Source organism: Mixophyes fleayi, chromosome 5, assembly GCF_038048845.1.
Source record: "Mixophyes fleayi isolate aMixFle1 chromosome 5, aMixFle1.hap1, whole genome shotgun sequence".
NCBI classification, from domain to species: Eukaryota; Metazoa; Chordata; class Amphibia; order Anura; family Limnodynastidae; genus Mixophyes; species Mixophyes fleayi.
Window position 1 is genome coordinate 90,734,155 of NC_134406.1, and position 19,183 is coordinate 90,753,337.

Here is a 19,183-nt window from a genome sequence, read left to right on the forward strand (position 1 = left end):
TCAATGAACCGTAATAGAATTACTTATTTCTACTCCAAATGAAATTGCTAACATTGTAAGTACAGATAAATCCCAATTTGTTTACATTACAAGCCCAAAATTATAATTGTGACATATCATCTATCGCACCTATTCAGTGGCCAGAGATAGCCATATGTAACTGGCCACTTAATTAACTAAACAAATTGTTCTCCATCCGTATGTAATTCCCATTTAGCAGTCTCACTGGTGTTATATGTAAGCGTTTAATATAAATAATTATGCTTGTGTGTTGTGTAGCCATGGGTTAAACAGAAAGGCATGAGAATAATTAGAGCAAAACATGATTGAATGAAACATGCAAGTAGATCCAATGAAATAGCACACCTAGGAATTAGTATTAGAATGATTTCCTTAACAGTTATAGGTGTAGCTATAATATTTCTTTATTGTAAGAATGGCAGTAACTGGATAAGCAGAAGGGAGCGCTTTCTACATAACCTGAGGTTATATCTGTTATCTAAGCTTCTAATATTCCAGTTAAGGTACTTTAAAAGATCAACCAATGTGATAAGGTGCGATTTAAGGAAACAATTAAACTCATTCATATTGAACGCCTATTCTTTCTAGAGACACAATTGCTTCTATTAGAACGTGCATTTCTTAAAAAAAATATACAAGGATTTGCAAAATATAAAATTGAAGCACAACCCTGGATATTTTATACATTTACTTTATGTGTTTTAAATGGTTTTTACTGTTTATTTTAAAAGAAGGTATCACAGACGCAAACGTAATTAATGGATAAAAACTTTAAAAATAATTATAACCTAGTAACATTTAAATAGAACAACTGGAGGATTTTTATACAGTTGGAGAAAGCAGAAAGTGGATTCTACCCATGTTTGTGTAGGTTTCCTCTGGGCGCTCTAAAAACATACTAGTAGGTTAATTGGCTGCTATCAAATTGAATAAAATAGGAATACAGGATGCGCCCAAACAGATAATATATATGTATTTAAATTTATTAATTGAATATAAAAAGCAACTGATCTCACATGTACACCACAATAATAATCATCATAACATGTACATATAAAGTGGCATGAATGACATCTTATAAATAAATGCACTTTCTAAATAAATGTCTCTGGATGTTGTAACAATATAAGTGTCTGGCCAGTAAACCCTAGAACCATAGTATGGATATATATTCAGAGAACCAAATCTGCATATACAGATGATGTATAACGGGAAAGATCTCACCCATCAGTTGAATATGCCTGTAACAAGGAGATATTATGTCTCCTAATCCATGTGGAACAATCGTGCTGTCCAGGAAATACTCATTTGTAGTCGCTTAATACAATACCCGGGATATTGACAGTGATCGGTCTCCTCTGAGATCCTTAACAACACACGGAAGCGCTGGAGTGTATATGCTCCGTTGAATAGATATAGCAATCCGGACAGAAGTTAATATTATTCAGTTCCAGCTTGTGGATCAAAGTTTATGTACAAAAAGATATTAAGGCAATGAATTTCCAACGTAGGAGGTACTGTGCCAAGAGACTGATGGCTCCATAAACGGCTGTCTCATCTGTTTGACAGCTCAGCGTACCTGCTCAAGATAATAAGCTGGTCACAGTCCTTCTTCATGATATAATTACTCTCTTTGGAGGTATTATTAATACCTTATTCTTCAAGAATATAATCCAGACAGGTGTGGGAAATAGACTAACGCGTTTTGTCAGCAACACGCTGACTTTTTCATGTGGTGTACATGTGAGATCAGTTGCTTTTTAAATTCAATTAATAAATTGAAATACATATATTTTATCTGTTTGGGCGCACCCTGTATTCCTGTTTTATTCATTCTACTTTATATATAGAGATTGGCAATCTTATACAGGTGATGCGACATAAGGATAAGGAATTCAGTATTTAGGAATACATACATGGTTGTAGCAGAATTAGCTCTTTTGTCTTATAATACTGCTATCAAATTGACCCTAGTCTGTGTGTGTATGTTAGGGAATTCAGACTGTAAGCCCCAATGGGACAGGGACTGATGCAAGTGAGTTCTCTGTACAGCGTTGCGGAATTAGTGGCACTATATAAATAAATAAATGATGATGATAAATTGTCTTCACAATGGTGGCAAATGAACATCGTATTCTATAAAACTACCACCATTTTACATTTATAACCAAAAAGTTGAGGTGGATTAACCTTCATCTTACAGTTTACCTTCAGTTTTTGCTTATTTCGGTTTTATAGAATTAGCACCAATATGCTTGAAAGACAGCCCACTATCTGAGAAACATCCACCAATTACTTTACAAATAAATCTTCCAAGATGTTGTGAAGGACTGTGAATATATGATAAAATATACACTTTATTTGATTATCTTTTTATACTTAAATAGCAACAACAATTTAATAACCATGATACATTCTATCAATCATACATAAATATGAACAAATAAATAAGCACAAATGAAAAAACATAAAATGGAGTGAATAGCAATTAAAAGCATTGCATACTAAATGTCTTCTGGTATTGTATTTTTAGTGCAAAATTAGCTTCTATAGTGACAGGTCCCAAAGAATCCTAAATTACCACCATGCTTAAGTAATAGTAAAAATCACTGTTAGTAGCAGCACTGTAGTCCTTTGGATCCTAGTGTTTACCAAAGATGATGTTTGACTAATAATTGCAAGATACTTTAAGGTAAGTCAAATTTCATTAAAGATGAGTAAAGCACAAAGAGAGTTCATGTGAATTGATTTTGGCTGTGAAACAGATCTCCCACAGAGCTGCAAAGTTCTAGGTGTAGTGTGTGGACAGCAGTTGGAAATGGCTGCACTTTAGATCAGCTTTGTGGCCTACCACCCAAATTAGCATCTTCCCACAAATATAAAACATTTAAAAATGTGTGACGGTAGTGCCAAATTATATCATAGTAAGGCCAAAGAGAGTCATCACACAAAGGACAGAGAAAATCTACTGAATATCATCTCAGTTGCTGGAAACATTGCTGTCCTTGATGTTGCCACCTTTGGTGATCTCCACTGCTTCCCTCTTTGACAGCAGCTGCCACCGAACATAGGGACCAACTGTCTTGGCTCTGTTTCTAGCCACTTGGTGCTACAGATGAACACTAGGCATACAGCTACTCTGAGCTGTCAGATAACCAACACAGTGCATGTGCAGCACAAATGCAAAAGCTTTCTCTAAAACTAGCAGAGAAAGAACATTCAGTTATGATAAATGGTGAAGGAGAGTTATGGGTGCCAGCTGCTGACAGTTTTAAGATTTCTGCAGTGACTGGTCCATGTTTCGTGTCTCTGCCTTTTCCTTATTCTTACTATACTACACCAGCAGTAGAAACACAGAAATGCCAGTTGTCAACAGCTGCTTTATTATTTATTATTCCAGGCTAATAATGCTGCTACCTAACAATAGCCACCTGCAATTGCCCACCAATTATTGCTATGTTACCTTCTGTACCATGTGTACCCCACACCTTTTAGGGCCTGATGTAGAGTAGGTTGCAATTTACACTGAAATCGTAATAGTAAATTGCATCCTGTTATTTAAACATGATTCCAAGTTGCACATATCTTTAGATCTTTAGATCCGTGTGACGTAGAATACTATGCACAAACACACCTCTTTATATGACTTATGGGCAGGTGTGCATGAGACCCTTAAGTATATCAGTCACAGTGGCCCAGTAAAGCAGATAAATGAATAAATAAATGAATGTAAAAAAAAAGTGGTGGTTAAACTGTTTGAGATGGGGAAGTATTTTTTTATACTTTTTTTTATAATACAGCAAGGTCTGTTGCACCAGGTAAAAACACCCACAAAAGATATGTCTCATAGAGACCTATCTACGACTGCTTTCAACCCAGCACAGCATGTACATTGCTAGGCTCGCCCATTAACTTCCCCGTTTCACCTCTGTAAGTGCAGAGAGGTGCAAGGGTGAAATCCAGCTCAGTCAGAGTACAAACTGATATGAATCCTTGGCTAAAAGTGCTATTTGCGCTGATCAGTTGGACTTGCATCCAACCCTACATGAGACCCTTAGATTGCAAGCTAATTTGGAGAGGGTCATTTTTACTTTCTGTATCATGTCATTGTACATTATTTGGTTGTGCATTGATCCCCTCAATGTAAAGCGCTGCATAATATTTCAGCTCGTTAGAAATAAAATGATAATAATAATACAATCTTTCTGCTGCTTTCATTATTCTGCAGAATACTATTCTGCACTATATTTGCAAATTTCACACAATTTAATGTCTATGAAAAGAGCTGGGACAATGTCAGACAAAAATTAAATTGTACAAGTTTTGCAGCCAAATGTGGAACGAGGCAAATATTTTCAGAATGGTTATGAAAATAGTAAATTAATCTTGATTGAAGGACTATTAACTTATAACATCTGTTGCCTTCAAATTTACAGTCTCATCAACTCCAATTGGTGATCTTATGGTGACAGCCCCTGATTTTCCCTTATGACTGCCTTTAGAGACAAATCTGCACCTGTGAACACTCTTCATGCTTGTGGTAATAACACAAGTTCCTCAGAGATCATACAGTATTCTCAATCTCACAGAACCACATTAGGGGCACACTATGCTTGAAATCCATATCCAATAACACAGTTATCCCCCTTTCAGACAAAACTCCCACTGTCTCACGTTTTTTCCCAACCGTCATTCTATTTTATAGATATGTGCCTGTGTTAATAAGCTCTTTCATTGTATTTTGTGGTGTTTGTAGATGTGCATAGTATTGTGTTTAATGATCAATTGTATGCTAAAGTCTGAGTTTGGAATTATCCAATACACACGTGTAAATGAACATACATATAGGTCTCCTAAAAATTCACTTAAAGTGAACTTAGTTCCCTTGCAGTGTCCACGTCCGTATGACCAACAACATTTGTTCTTTCCTCTTGCTCTGTATTTCTTGACATGTCACACTTTAAAATATTCCTTCTGAACCAGACACAAGTCGCAAAAAAGTTGAGTTAAAATAATTGCATTTTGTCCAGGTGTAGAAGAAGAGTTATGCATGGGAGACACTCATGTTTTAAGGCTGAACAGACAAAAAATACATTTTAATTTATGATGTGATTTAATGGAAATAATAGAATGTCCGTAAACTAGACGAACAGTAAGTTGTTCAGATGTTTCTTGAGACTTCCTCATTTGTGATGGATACACTTTACCTATCAAGTGGGAATAATATATCAAATTTTTGCCCAACAGTGACAGCTGGAGATCTATAAATATTATTTTTCACCTTTGCTATCACACATGGAGCTAGTTAGTTTTTCATGGGTCATAGGAAGGTTGAACTATTTAATCTCACTGGTCAGTGTGTGCTGTGTTGTCAGAGGATACAATGAACATAAACATTGTGTTATACTGTGTTACAGATGTAGAAGCCTTCATGTCTCCCCTAGGAAACACATATCAGTAATACACTCTAATACAAAATAGACGGGGCTTATTCTGTTGGCATTTTGGAGACAATGCATAAACATATTATATGTTACTGAGACACTGTCTTCATCAGTTCAATGGTAATAAAAAATTGTGCTTATACACAAATTTTCCAACTTTAGCTTTGCCAGAGCTTCATGGTGTAACGGTAACTCATTTTAAGAGATTTCATTGCACAATTAATTTGCTAATTCTTACTATGGATATCTGTCATGAGAAAAAGCACACAGAATACTGGCAATCATGAAGAGTACAATATTGTATTTTATCTTCCAGTTAGATTGTTTTAATTCTCCACAGCTATGGAAGTCTGTACAGTTTAGTTATTCTTTGGAACAGGGTCAAAGTCAGACATAGGTACATTAATTGTATATACTATATACAGTATGAGATAAATATAATTTATTTATATTAATATTGAAAACATCTTAGCTGGTTTCCCCAAATTACTTTCTATTCCATTCCAGCTTCCTACATGTCAACGTTTACTTTAACTGCATTTTGACTGGGGATCATTGATCCCTATGGGGAATGCACAGTACACACTGATTTCATGAAGAATGCCTGATGTACTATGACTGTAAGAAAATAGAGCAATAGCAGACATTGTCCATCCTGTGTGCACCATGAACACAGTATACATTGTGCATGTATTCGTCTTAAAGCTGAAAGGCACTCAGGTTGAACAGGCCTAGGATGTGTAAAAACATGATGTCTACGAAGGCGTATCAGTTTTCCCAAACTCCACTATTGACCAAACACTGGCTGATGCATGACATTGTATATGCTAGCAATTACTGCTAAAAGTCTCTCCCCTGAGCCAAACCTTATTGCTATACACTGCTATGCATTGACTGCAATACTGTACACAGCTAAACACTGATGAAAATGAGAGGTGAGGGGCAACTGAAAAACAGGTCATGTACAGAATCAATGGTTTTATGCTGTCAAATTATTTTAGCATTTGACTAATTTAACCATTTTTTATTGTGAATACTTAAAAATTATACTGATAATTTCTTGTGATATCTGAGAAGCATATGTTGCTTTGAAACAGAAATCATTAAACTGGTTAATTCTGATAAAATAATAATCAGATCTCTGGGTATATAAATTTCTATGACATGCCTAATAGTACGGTCAGCTGTAAACCCCTCTGTATGACCCAATCAGCACCATTGATAAGGGATGGAAAATATAAGAAAGTTGTTGACATAACCTTTTTTATAATCAAAGTACTGCAGTGGATGATAACTAATCTTTGATTGAAACTATTCAGTGGAAAATGTACTTAACCATATAATCTCCTGTATAATAAATGTAGACTATCATTTTATTAATACTAATATTATGTCTACTACTAATTAAATAATAATAATAATAATAATAATAATAATAATAATAATCATAATCATCATCATTAACATATGAAGCAGAGTTTAATGGCACATCATGGCTAATGGGGATGTGGAGAATGTATGCTTGTAGCATATCTCTGATTTAGTTTAGTTTTAACTAGCTCGGGATATTTGATTTAATTACAGTAACTATTCCGAGCCATTGTGCACCCCTCAGTGTAATAAAGTCTGCTTCATCCAAAGTCAGCATGATTCTCTGCAATAGAATATCTTAGATTTGTAATATGTGATGGGCTCTGTGGAAATAGAATGTAAAAAAATATTAAAATTTTAAATGCACATTATGGGCCTGATTTATTTTTGGACGTAATTCCAGTTGTTTGCCGTATCTAACGTGAAATTGCTCTGCACATGCTCAGAAATGGACTTTATGCCAGCGACCGCAATTCATGCAAGCAGTTAATGTTCAGACACAATTGACCGACTACAGGGCTTGAAGAGGCATATAAACATAGGCAATGAACAGTAAGAGAGTGCCAAGGTTGAGCACATGCACATTCATCCAATTCAAGCTCTGGGCATCTCTTAGGTACGTGCTTTTTAGCCATATCCCTTGCACCAGATCCAGGGTAGGCGTAAGTGCCGATAGTGATGACTGACACGTATGCATGCCAGAACACGTGTTTGCAAGTAAGGGTAACTATAAACATGCATTATATACAATATGCATTAAGAACATTCTAATTTATGTAGTTCATGTAAAAAAAATAAGTTAAAGCAAATAGATTTTTTTACATATATTTTTATTAATGATTATAGTATTAACAATTGTAAATGAATTTTAAATATTATCTTTGGATGCGTTCTGATGGGACTTGATATTACACATATGCATGCGTGTATCCTGCAGTCTGTTCTGTCTGGCTGCATACAGCAAATAACGTATAGCCAGTGCATAATTTTATCCATATTCACTGTGAAAGTCAAATAATTGGATGAAGTCGGCTAAATTGATCAATATTGGTTTATCGTGCGATTGCAAACAGTAGGCCATATGTAATGACACAATCACATCGATTAATAACACACACGGTTAATAGAGAATTGCATTACAATCCTGAGATAGAAAGTATAATTAGGTGATAGTTTTGTGCACTATCAAGAGTGGCCTGTGAAAGTCAAATAATTGGATGAAGTCGGCTAAATTGACCGTGTGATTGCGATCAGTACGCCACGTGTACTGATGCAATCGCACTAGTTAATAAGACACACACTTACATTCTCATTTTCACTTGTAAATAGTACAGAGTTTTTAATAGTTCCAATTCACATTTGTTCATTTTATAAATGAATTAAAGGTTACTTATACAGATAATATTAAAGTAAATTATGAGCAATATGAGATTACTACAAAAAAATCACCCTTCGCATGGGTCAGTTTAAACTGGTTCTTCGGTGTGAAGACAAGTAGGCAACAGCTGGAGTGAGCAGCACCCTTCTTTTGGAGAAGATCAAATGAACTGACCTATGACAAGCTGTTTACTGAAACATCTTTAACCCTGGACCAATGAAGACCTCTCTTAGTGTTATCAGTGTATTTTCTGTGACATCCTGTTTTTTTCTAAACTTAACAAAATAAAAGCAGCCTCACATTTATAACAGTCTCTCTTTGGCAACAGACAAGGATTTTCTGGATCCAGGGCTGCGCAGCGCATGTATTGGTTGTGTTCTGCTCAATTTTGCTATTAAATCTCTTTTGTGCTTTGGAACCACAATAATCGCATTGGACAATATTTATTGTTAGCGGCAACATGGACATTACATCACATGGAATCATTTCTTGAGATCTGGTTGTATGTGAATATGGGTGTACATCAGATATTTTTAAAGGCATGGTGCATTCTCATTGCATTCCAAGATGAATCAGGGCTTAAATCTCCTGAAAGAGTAAGAACCCAAACCTATATTTTATCAATTTCTTGCCGCTACAACATAAATGTTTTTTTTTTATTTAGTCTAGAAACCGTTGAATAGCAGCAATTTTTTTTCCAGTTCTGTTTGTGAATCACCACTTCACTCTGATTTGTTAATATTACCGAATCCTAGCTCCAATCCACCCCTTTTACTATCAGACAATCTCTGTGGAAACAATGGGCAGCACAATACAATGCGTAAAAGCTAGCATTGTTCTAAAGAACGCGGGATGCACATCATTACTGACTTTTGGTGCACATAATACACACTTGACAATTGCCATGTTATCCTTATCAATCTGAAAACATTTCCAAACCAACAATTTTCACTGAACACCAGCTTTTTTTTATAAGGTATGGCTTTTTTTCTTGGTGCTTTTTTTGTAAGGCTGTAGGTAATAGAGGAGAACAATGGCACTTTCTGGTATTGCATTATTAATTTCACTTAACCTATGATAATTTACATTTTCCTTCATAATATAATGTTTGTTTGTTTTGGGAGGTTTTTGACGGCAAGGGCGGATTGGGTGAATTGAACTTCTTAGATGGGTTTAGGGGGCAGGCAATTTTTTAGGCTTTTCAAGTGCCAGCTGCTGCATCTAGTGGGGCTGTTTCCTCTTCATCCTTAGTGCTTGATACAACTTTGCATGTAGTTTCTGAAAAAAGTTGCCTAATGTACTTTCATTTTGGAAGGTTATTTGATAAGCAGGGCCTGATCAGCCAATAGGCTGACCAGGCTGCAGCCTGGGGCGCTGGTGCCAGGGGGGCGCAATGTCACTGAGATGTGTTTTTTTTTCCCCTAAATGTGGCAAGCGGAGTCATCGGGACCGCCACTGGTCTAAAGGAGTGGTCCCGACTGTCACTATCACATGACAGGCAGTCTGGCAGCGATCGCTGCTAGCTGCCTGTCAGTGTGGCCGCGGGCGCTTCTTACTCTGGTCACGTGAGATCAGGACTTCCACATCTCACGTGACCACCAGAGTAAGAAGCGCCCGCGGCCACACCGACAGGCAGCTAGCAGTGATCGCTGCCAGACTGCCTGTCATACACAGCGCTGAAGAGAGGACTCCACAGCAGGTAAGTCCGTTCTAATGTCTCGGGGGGAGGGGCGGCAGATGGGCAGGTGAGGTGGCTAAACGGGGCAGGTGAGCAGGCTGAAGGGGGCAGGTGAGGTGGCTGGAGGGGGGGCGCTATGGCTGAAATAGCCTAGGGCAGCCGGAACCCTTAATCGGGCCCTGTTGATAAGTAAAGATTGCTTTGCACAATGGACAAATGTTTGCAACCAAATACTTTTTTCACATTGTTTATTCTTAAATTAGCTGGATGAGGATGGATCAGCACTATGTTTTCCTTGCTGGCACTAGCTTTGCTTCTTTTCTTGTACAATATAGCAGTGTGGGATTTCCTTAGCACATTTGACTTTTTGTGCCCATGATAGATTTAGGCTTATTATTTGTTGATAAATTTTCATCTTCTTCCCCACCAGCTTTAAGAAACACCTGCAAAAATATTATTGCACATCAATAAATTAAGACTCACTGTAAGGCTAAGTAATATAAAATAAAAACTAGGCAACAAGTCAGAAACACAAATAGTAGGATCCAAAGACGGTATCCCTTAGACCAATTTAAAAATAATGAGGCTATAATCTTTACTAAGCCTATAGATCTTTGACATTTGTTAATCTTTGCTAATTGTTTTCATTATGTTCCATGCACTGTGTTTGGCTTGATTCTCCCATGGGTGTAAATCATCCTGCAAATTTTTGGCAAATCTGGAACGATTCGCAAATTTCAGAATCAGTGAAGTTGATTAACACATCTCTGCTCCCTCCACACAGTCAAAATGTTGACATATCAGTTCCACTATCAGTGCTTAGCGAATAAGTTTACAATCAATTTGGAACACAATTCTAAATTTCCTGGAAAAAATTATGTTAAAGTACATTGCTATGAATCCATTAATTTTCCCATGGATGTAAGTAATTGTGATCTCACAAATAGAGGATACGTAAACATGAACTAATTTTTCTGGAAATAATTGGTAGTGTTTGCACCAACCTGTAACAATTGTTGATTATCATTTTAAATGTAAATGTTGCATTTTATCACAGTTTTTCCTCTGTATGGTTAAACCAATCCTACATTAAAGGATTGATTTAAGCAGAGACATCGTATTGATGTTTTGACTCAAATCTCTATCATTTTCCATCATGTCCATAGAGATGCAAGGAAAAATAATCTGTATTGTATTGACTGGCAAAGTGCCCAGCTGGACATTGAGGCGTTGTCTGGCAACACCTCATGTCCATTTGAATGTGAAAGGTGGGCAGCACAGTGGTTCAGTGGTTAGCACATCTGCCTCACAGCACTGGGGTTATGAGTTCAATTCCCAGCCAGGGCCTTATCTGTGTGGAGTTTGTATGTTGGCAGTCTCTAATGCAGTTGGACAGCGTCATAGGTGGCAAAGAAAGAGTAGGGGTAGCAGTGTTCTTCAAAGTCTCCAGTGACTTTCAGGAGAGCTCCATTGCACCATTGCTAATTGTCATTGCTTAAATAGAAATAATAGTTCTGGCAGGCTTGGTCTTCTAAATCTGCATTCACATTGTTCTGTGTTGTATAGGTAACACACATAGAGGAGAGCTCCATTGCTCCATTGCTAATTGTCATTACTGAAATAGAAATAATAGGGCTGACAGTGTTGTTCTTAATCTGCAGTCACATTGTACTGTGTCAAAATGGATTCAAAGCAGTACACAGAAGACCAGGAGCACCAAGCTGCTGCTGGCACCAGTCCTAATGATAGTAATCCCACTACGTCATCTGCAAAAGCCTATGTTAAAGTGCATAATGTTTTTAAGTCAGGCAAACAAAAATGTAAAACAACACCTTTAACCTTGGTGAAAAAAAAAGACCTGTAATCCAAAGTTATCTGCAGAAAACAATATAATTGCAAACATGTCATTCTACATACGCAGTGGCAAGGAAAGAATGAGGCTTTTGCCTTTCTCTATGAGTGCAAGTTCTGCAACTGTGACTGAGGCATCTTCTTGTAAGGTCAGTCATGACTAAGCAAGACCTTGTCATTCGGACTCCAAAAGTGGTGCCCAAATACTTTTACGTGTAAAAGCAGAGCTGGAAGAAAACAGATTCAGAAATGACACAAATTCCTGAGGAGAGTCTACCCACGAGTGCTATGTGTAATCCTGACCTGTCTGATAGTGTACCCATAAAGAAGGCCCCTTTCAGCATTTCTGCAGATGTGTGCATGAACATCCCAAGTGTAGCCGGTGATACACAAATTGAGGATGCCACTTTGGAATTGCAACAGGATGAGGGAGATAATTGTGTAGCTGACGAGGGCGCTAATAAGGATGTTGATGTGGATGATGCTGTTTGTGAAAGCCCTACTCCAGTGGAAGCAGTTCTTGCACGTGATAAGAAGAAGGCCATTGTCATGCCTGGGCATAAGACCAAAAAATTCACCTCATATGTGTGAAATTATTTTTACCCAAATCCTGACAGTTGTCTAGCCATTTGTAGTATTTGTAAAGCCACAATCAGGGGAAGTAGGGACCTTAACCATCTAGAAACCTCATCCATGTTATGCCGTTTGAAGCGAGTTCATGGCAAGCTGTTGGGAAAATTGGAAACTTATGGTTAAAAAATAACAACAAGAAGTCCATCATCAGCTATGTCCCTTCTCTCAGCTAGATCCTGACACCTGCAATCTACACCCACAACACTGTCCTCATCAATATACTCAGTAGCGATTGGAGTTAGTCCTGCATCCAAGTTACTAAGGCTAGATGACTCCTCCACTATCCTGGATTCCTCAAAGAATTCTTGAGCGTTAGTCCCACTGCTGCTGCTGCTGCTGATGTTGGGGGTGAATCTTGATCCCAGAAGCAGACCAAGAAGAATACTACTAGTAGTTTACAACAATTGATTGTTAAACAGTCCTTTACAAGAGGAAGCAAGTATAAAAGCTGTCACCCAGTCGCAAAGCGGATCACAGACGCCATGGCGACTATGCTAGTGTTAGATCTGTGTCCAATATCCACTATTAATGAATCTGGTTTTAGACAATTATTTGAGGTCTTGTGTCCCTGTTACCAAATTCCATCATGACACCATTTTACTAGAAAAGCTATTCCTCACCTCTACCGGAAGGTTCATAAAAATGTTAATATTGGGCTACAAAATGCCATTCTACCCACTGTACACTTAACCACAGATATGTGGACAAGCGGAACTGGGCAAACTAAAGATTATATGACTGTGACAACCTACTGGGTTGGTGATTCGTCTTCACCAGCAGGAACAGCAGCAGCATGTACCCAAGTACGTCACATTTTTCAGAGGCAGGCTACTCTGCGTATCACCGGCTTCACTAAGAGGCATACAGCTGACGGTTACAAAAACTAAGGGATGTCATTGCAACATGGGTTATCCTGCTTGGACTCTCTTCAGGATATGTCATTTCTGATAATGCCACCAATATTGTGAGAGCATTACAGCTGGGTTAATTCCATCACATTCCCTGTTTGGCACCACAATAAACTTGGTGGTGCAGAGCTTTTTAAAAAAAGACAGGGACATGCAGGAGATGCTGTCTGTGGCCCGTATCTGGGCCACAGATAAATAAATGGACATTTCCGGCATTCAGCAACAGCATGTAGGATTGCAAACACTACAAGAGCTGCCACCAACTGAAGCAAGAGGTGATGACTAGGTGGAATTCCACCCTGTATATGGTTCTGCGAATGGAGGAACAGCGAAAAGCCATCCACTCTTACTCCACAAGTCATGACATTGGGAAAGGAGGGGGGATGTATTTTACTCAAGCGCAGTGGAGAATACTTTCCGTGTTGTGCAAGGTGCTGAAACCATTCAAAATAGTCACCTGTGAAGTGAGTTCAGACACTGCTAGCTTGAGTCAAGTGATTCCCTTAGTTAGACTTTTGGAAAAGCAGCTTGAGAAACTGAAGGAGGAGATTAAACAAAGAAATTACGCTAAGTATGTCAGACTTGTAGATCAAGTACTTTATTCGCTTCAGGATCCAAAAGTTATCAAAATCTTAAAATTGGATTACTACTTTTTTGGCAACTGTGCTTGATCCTAGGTTTAAGAGCTATGTCTTCTCTTTGTTTCCAACTGAGCGAAATCTGAAGAGGTGCAAGGAGCTCCTGGTGAGCAAGATTACAGCTCAAGTGTTACATGACAGGACAGCGTCTCCTTCTTCAGTTTCCCACTCAACTGCTGCTAGGAAAAAAAACGTAGCTTTCCCAAGAGACAAAGGGAGGATATAGATGACTCAGCACAACATTTTGACATCTGGGAACCAGGGGGTAAATGTATTAAGCTCCGGGTTCTTCTACACCTGCGAGTTCGGTGTTGAAGAACCCGGAGCTTAATACATTTACCCCCTGGTCTCGTCTACTGTAAAATAATTGACCAGAATTAGTGACACCTCTGCTCTAACTGCACCTGATCCTATTATCAACTATCAAAATCCAAAGAATGTTGGAGGATTATTTTCCATTTTTTGGAACGGTATAAAGACAACAGTTTTATTAACAAAGAACAATGTTGATTGCAAAAGTAATGTAAGCATGGATGTCTAAATAGATGTGTGTATGCATTACCTTCCACTTTGCTGCTGTTTCATCAGTATTGCAAAAAGTGTTTGCAATCTGCACTTTACATCATAGGTACCTAACTATATTATATTTTCTTGTGAATTGGGGCTGATTCGAAGCTCAGTGATGAACTTGCTTTTTGCTGGGAATTACAATGGCTCTTTAAAGTACCTGGTCTGGCGCGCTTGTCGCCATTTATTAGCTGTAGAATTACCACAGTTATCCAAGGAATAGGTGGAGCAATCAAATGAACCATAACTGATTTCATGATCCAAAGACAATTCCATCTTGCACCACTTTTCTTTTCTGCCACTGCTGTGTGGCAATGTTTCCAAGACGTGCTAGGAACTGAAGTGTGTTTGAGTCATTGCTCTGTCGCTTACCATCCAGCAAGGTCACTGCAGTCTTTGTTTGAAAGTGTACGAAAATAATATTGTGACCTGTGAGGTAGTCAAAATTGGCTGCAAATGACTTGAAATTAGTGTTATTGAGGTTAATAATACTGTAGGGGAAACAAAAAGCAAAATTATGTGATTTTAGCAAAAATAATAGGGATTTTAGAAAACAAATAGGGATCCAAAACCAAACCAAAACACGCAAGGGCAGTTTTGCCAAAACCAAAACCAAAACATGAAGTTTATCCAGATCCAAAACCAGAACATAGGGGTCAGTGAACATCTCTAATATTCAATATAATATTTAACAGTTTCTTTACAGTGCACATGTTCAGCAATCAGACTTCTGTAGAAGTTCCTACAGTGCAGGAGTACTGCAAAAAATTAATGGTAGGCATAACTACATTCACTCTGTTCCATAATAGTATTGGAAGGACCATTGCTCAGTTTGTAGAAAAAAAAAAAGAAGTACATCCCATTTAAAAGGGAAGTGGGACATTATTATAAGCCAGAAATCCCACATATGGTAGCTGAGAAAATATAGTGAATGCTGCAACTGCTGGAGACATATGAAGTACCCAGCAACTAAGCTACTCCGGGTGATATCTGGGGACTATGCATCTCTGGTGGGCACAGGCTACTACCTTGCAGCTTTAGGAGCAGCTCACTTGGAACTACTGAACAGGAGAACACGAGTTACTAGCAAACTGTGTTACAATCCAGTCCAGTACACAAAGTAGGTGCACTACCAACATTTACAGACTGAAATTTAAATATATTACAACATTACATACACAAGAATTATAGAGGGAGGTTTACAAATGCTTGATTTTAGAACAAAGAAAGCAAACTGCTGCAATAAGACCTGCAACAGACACATTTTATATTTAAATTGCTTTATGTTACTAAGTAAGAGGTGAGTCACAAAGAAAGACTGACAGGACTGGGAGACAGACTGACAGTACTACCCTTTTTGTCCCTTACAGAACAGGCAGCTATAGACACCTCTCCTCCCTTAGTTGTGAGCTGGACACCTCCTGATGAGACAATCACAGAGAAGTTCTACATTGATTTTCAGCACCCAGTAATTTTTGAGTACAGAGGGTGTTGGGCAACAGGAAACCCCCTAACTGAAGAGGGATAGCAGGACATTTTAAAATCACTATCAACTTTGAAATGATATTCAGGGTATCTAAGAAATGATTAATTTTGTATACAGGATGCCTGTATATATACCCAAGGATAATTGGTACACGCGTATTTCCGAGGGGGCAGTTTTAATCATTTTAAAAAATGCTATAGTGTTTTAGTAGATGTCTAATGAAATTTTAATATAAATTTGTACATGAAAATAATGTTGAGGTTTCTCAATTAACTAATAGTCACAAAACTATTCTTTGGTAGTCCTTGTAAGTGCGCTGAGTCCACTTTTTGAAGCCCTACTTCTAGGAAAGGGGTTATATATATATACACACATATATATATATATATATATATATATATATATATATATATATATATAAGCACAGAAAAATTTTTGTATCATGTTTCAGAGGATTTCCCTTTTTTCTTGTGTACGCGTTTCCCTTTCTCCTCTTTTCTATGAGTTACATGGGAGAAAGCATTGCAAATTTTCATCCTAAAAATCCCAAAATTCAGAGGTGTTTTGATTACTAAAATATATAACTTTTCATTTATTCATTGTAATTCACTAATATCAAATATAAAGCAGTCTTCTGCTAACTCTATATGGATTTGATGACAGAATTCTTCAATTATTTAAACATATGTTTTTTTCTCTTTGCTCTGTCAGCTTATCAAGAAACAACTACTTTCAAGCTCATTTTATAAAATGAGTGATAAATATGGCTGGATGAGACCTACATATTGATTTAATGGAAACAGTCCGTTCCGATTATATGCTTGGCTTAGGAAACAAGCAATGTTTTTGCACCTGGCTATCCCAGCCAATACATCTAAACTAAATAGGCCAGTGATGGCTAAGATTGTAATCACTATGACTGATCACAAATCATAACTAAGTCGACTCCAATTGTGATCAGCTATGGAATTGTAAGCTATAAAACCACCCACAAGTATAATACGTTTCAGAAAAATAGATTATCTAAAGCTGGAAGAATTAATGCAAACACTTTCACCATGCACCAGATGTGTAACAACATAAATTGTTTTTGAAGAACAAGTTTCTTCCCAGGACTATTAACATAAAGTATGTGGCTATGCCACTCTGGCACTTTGCTGTAAATAGTTGGCAAGGACCAACTGCCTAATGGAGCAATAGCAGAATCATTTTTAATGTGATATAGATTTATTTACCTTGAATTATATAACATCTTACACATTGCTTTACAGAGAATGTTTAAAAATTCACATCAATATCAGCCCCAGTGGAGCTTACAGTCTAAATTCTGTACCTTGCAAACACATACAAACCATACCTACAGACTGTCTTAATTTCAGTAGGACAGTCCCGATTTGAGGGGTCTATCCCACAGTCCCACTGTTGGCACATTATTCTGACCTGCCAGAGGCTGGGAGGTATGGCTCCACTCACTGTAGTTTCTCTGGTGCCTACGGCGATTGAAGGGTAATTTTAGGGAAAGGGCTTGGGTGCAACTTATCTCTGGGGGCCTGTCCATGTCCAAAGTACGGTGGTCACGCTCTCTACCATGATGCAGCCCTGCTGCTAAGGAGTGTTTCGATTTGGACACTCTAACCTACCAGAACTATAGAAGGAAACCGGAACACCTGGAGAAAATCCACACAAACAAATGGAGAACATAAACATTTCACACAGGTAGTGCTCTGGAATAGAACTCATATCCCCAGTACTGTGAGCCAGCAATGCTAACCACTGTGGCACTGTGCAACTAATAATCGGAAAAAAATGGAGTATCTATTTTCAGGGTTACAGAAATATATTTACAAAAGAATATTGTTAATGGAGACACGCTGGCCTGATATAACAAAAATATAGTATGATATATACATACCATAGAATAAAAGTGCTAAGCTATTATGTTTTGCAGACTAATACCTGCCTGCATGTACCAGCTGGAGCAAGCAAGACACATAGTGCAATGCAATTCTCACTGCATGTGTGTTGGGAAGGCCAATTAGGTGTGATGCAGCACTTTTTCAGCACAGTCATGAGCTGTATTGCATCATTTGACTAAAAGAACCTTTATTAATATATAAATGAAAGACTTTGTCACATAAATGTTTATTATCGAAGCTACGTATGTAAGCGCCTGTGGGGAACAGGACAGACGCACACAGAAGAACTTACTTTGTAAATGATGGTCACCTCCAGTCCGCTTCCGATGTCCCCAGCCGCCGTCCGATCCCAGCAGAACAGCAACCGCAACCCTTGTCACCTCCAACCACGTCCCTCTAAGAAAGAGACAAAGATTACGGCCGTGCCTACCAGGAAAGGGCTGTCCGAGAACACGACAATGAACAAAGACAATCTCAGTCAAAGCTCACTTGCAGCCTCCTCACTTTGCTATTGCCAAGGAGCAGGGGACTACAGGCACTTGAGACCAGGAACAGTCCCACCTCAAGTACCTCGCACACCTCCCGGTGAGGGTCTAACCAAAAGGGGGAATCGAGCGTGATACTCACCGGGACACTCTCGCTTCCGGTCCTGCTCTCCTGCACCTCCCCGACACCTGCGGATGACAAGGAACACACAGCCTCCCTCTGCGCTATCGGTGAGACTAAGGTGTGCACCCACAAAACGCTAACCTTACTACAACAGCGACCCAACCCTAACAACGCTCTAATGGTCGGCAACGCAACTAGGTCAAACAACTATACACCAGCCGGTGTTCACGGCCTATACCGGAGGGCGGTTCCTAACCCCCTCATCCAGGTCTAACCAAGGAGACTGTCTCCTTACTATGGGGTCACCCACGGACCCTAAGAACCGGCTGCACAAGGCCCGGCTGAGGCTCAATGGAACAGCCCACTAACCCGGGAGCCGACTGCCGCACGGAACAGTGATCAAAACGGAACCGCCCGACTGCTTGCACCCGGATATCGAACACACGTCCTTACACCTGGAACCGCCAGAGAACCTGCACAGAATTCAGGCTTGGGGACCCTCAACCAGAACCACGGGCCGCCCCTGGAACTGCCTCAAGCTGTGCTGCACTGCCACTGACTCACTCAGTCACCTCCTCTGGATACCAGCGTGACCCCAGGGACCTAAGGGATGGGAAAACTATGTGTGTTCTTCCCTGACTATGTGTAAGCTGGTAACTACACCTGTTCCCACAGTACGGGTG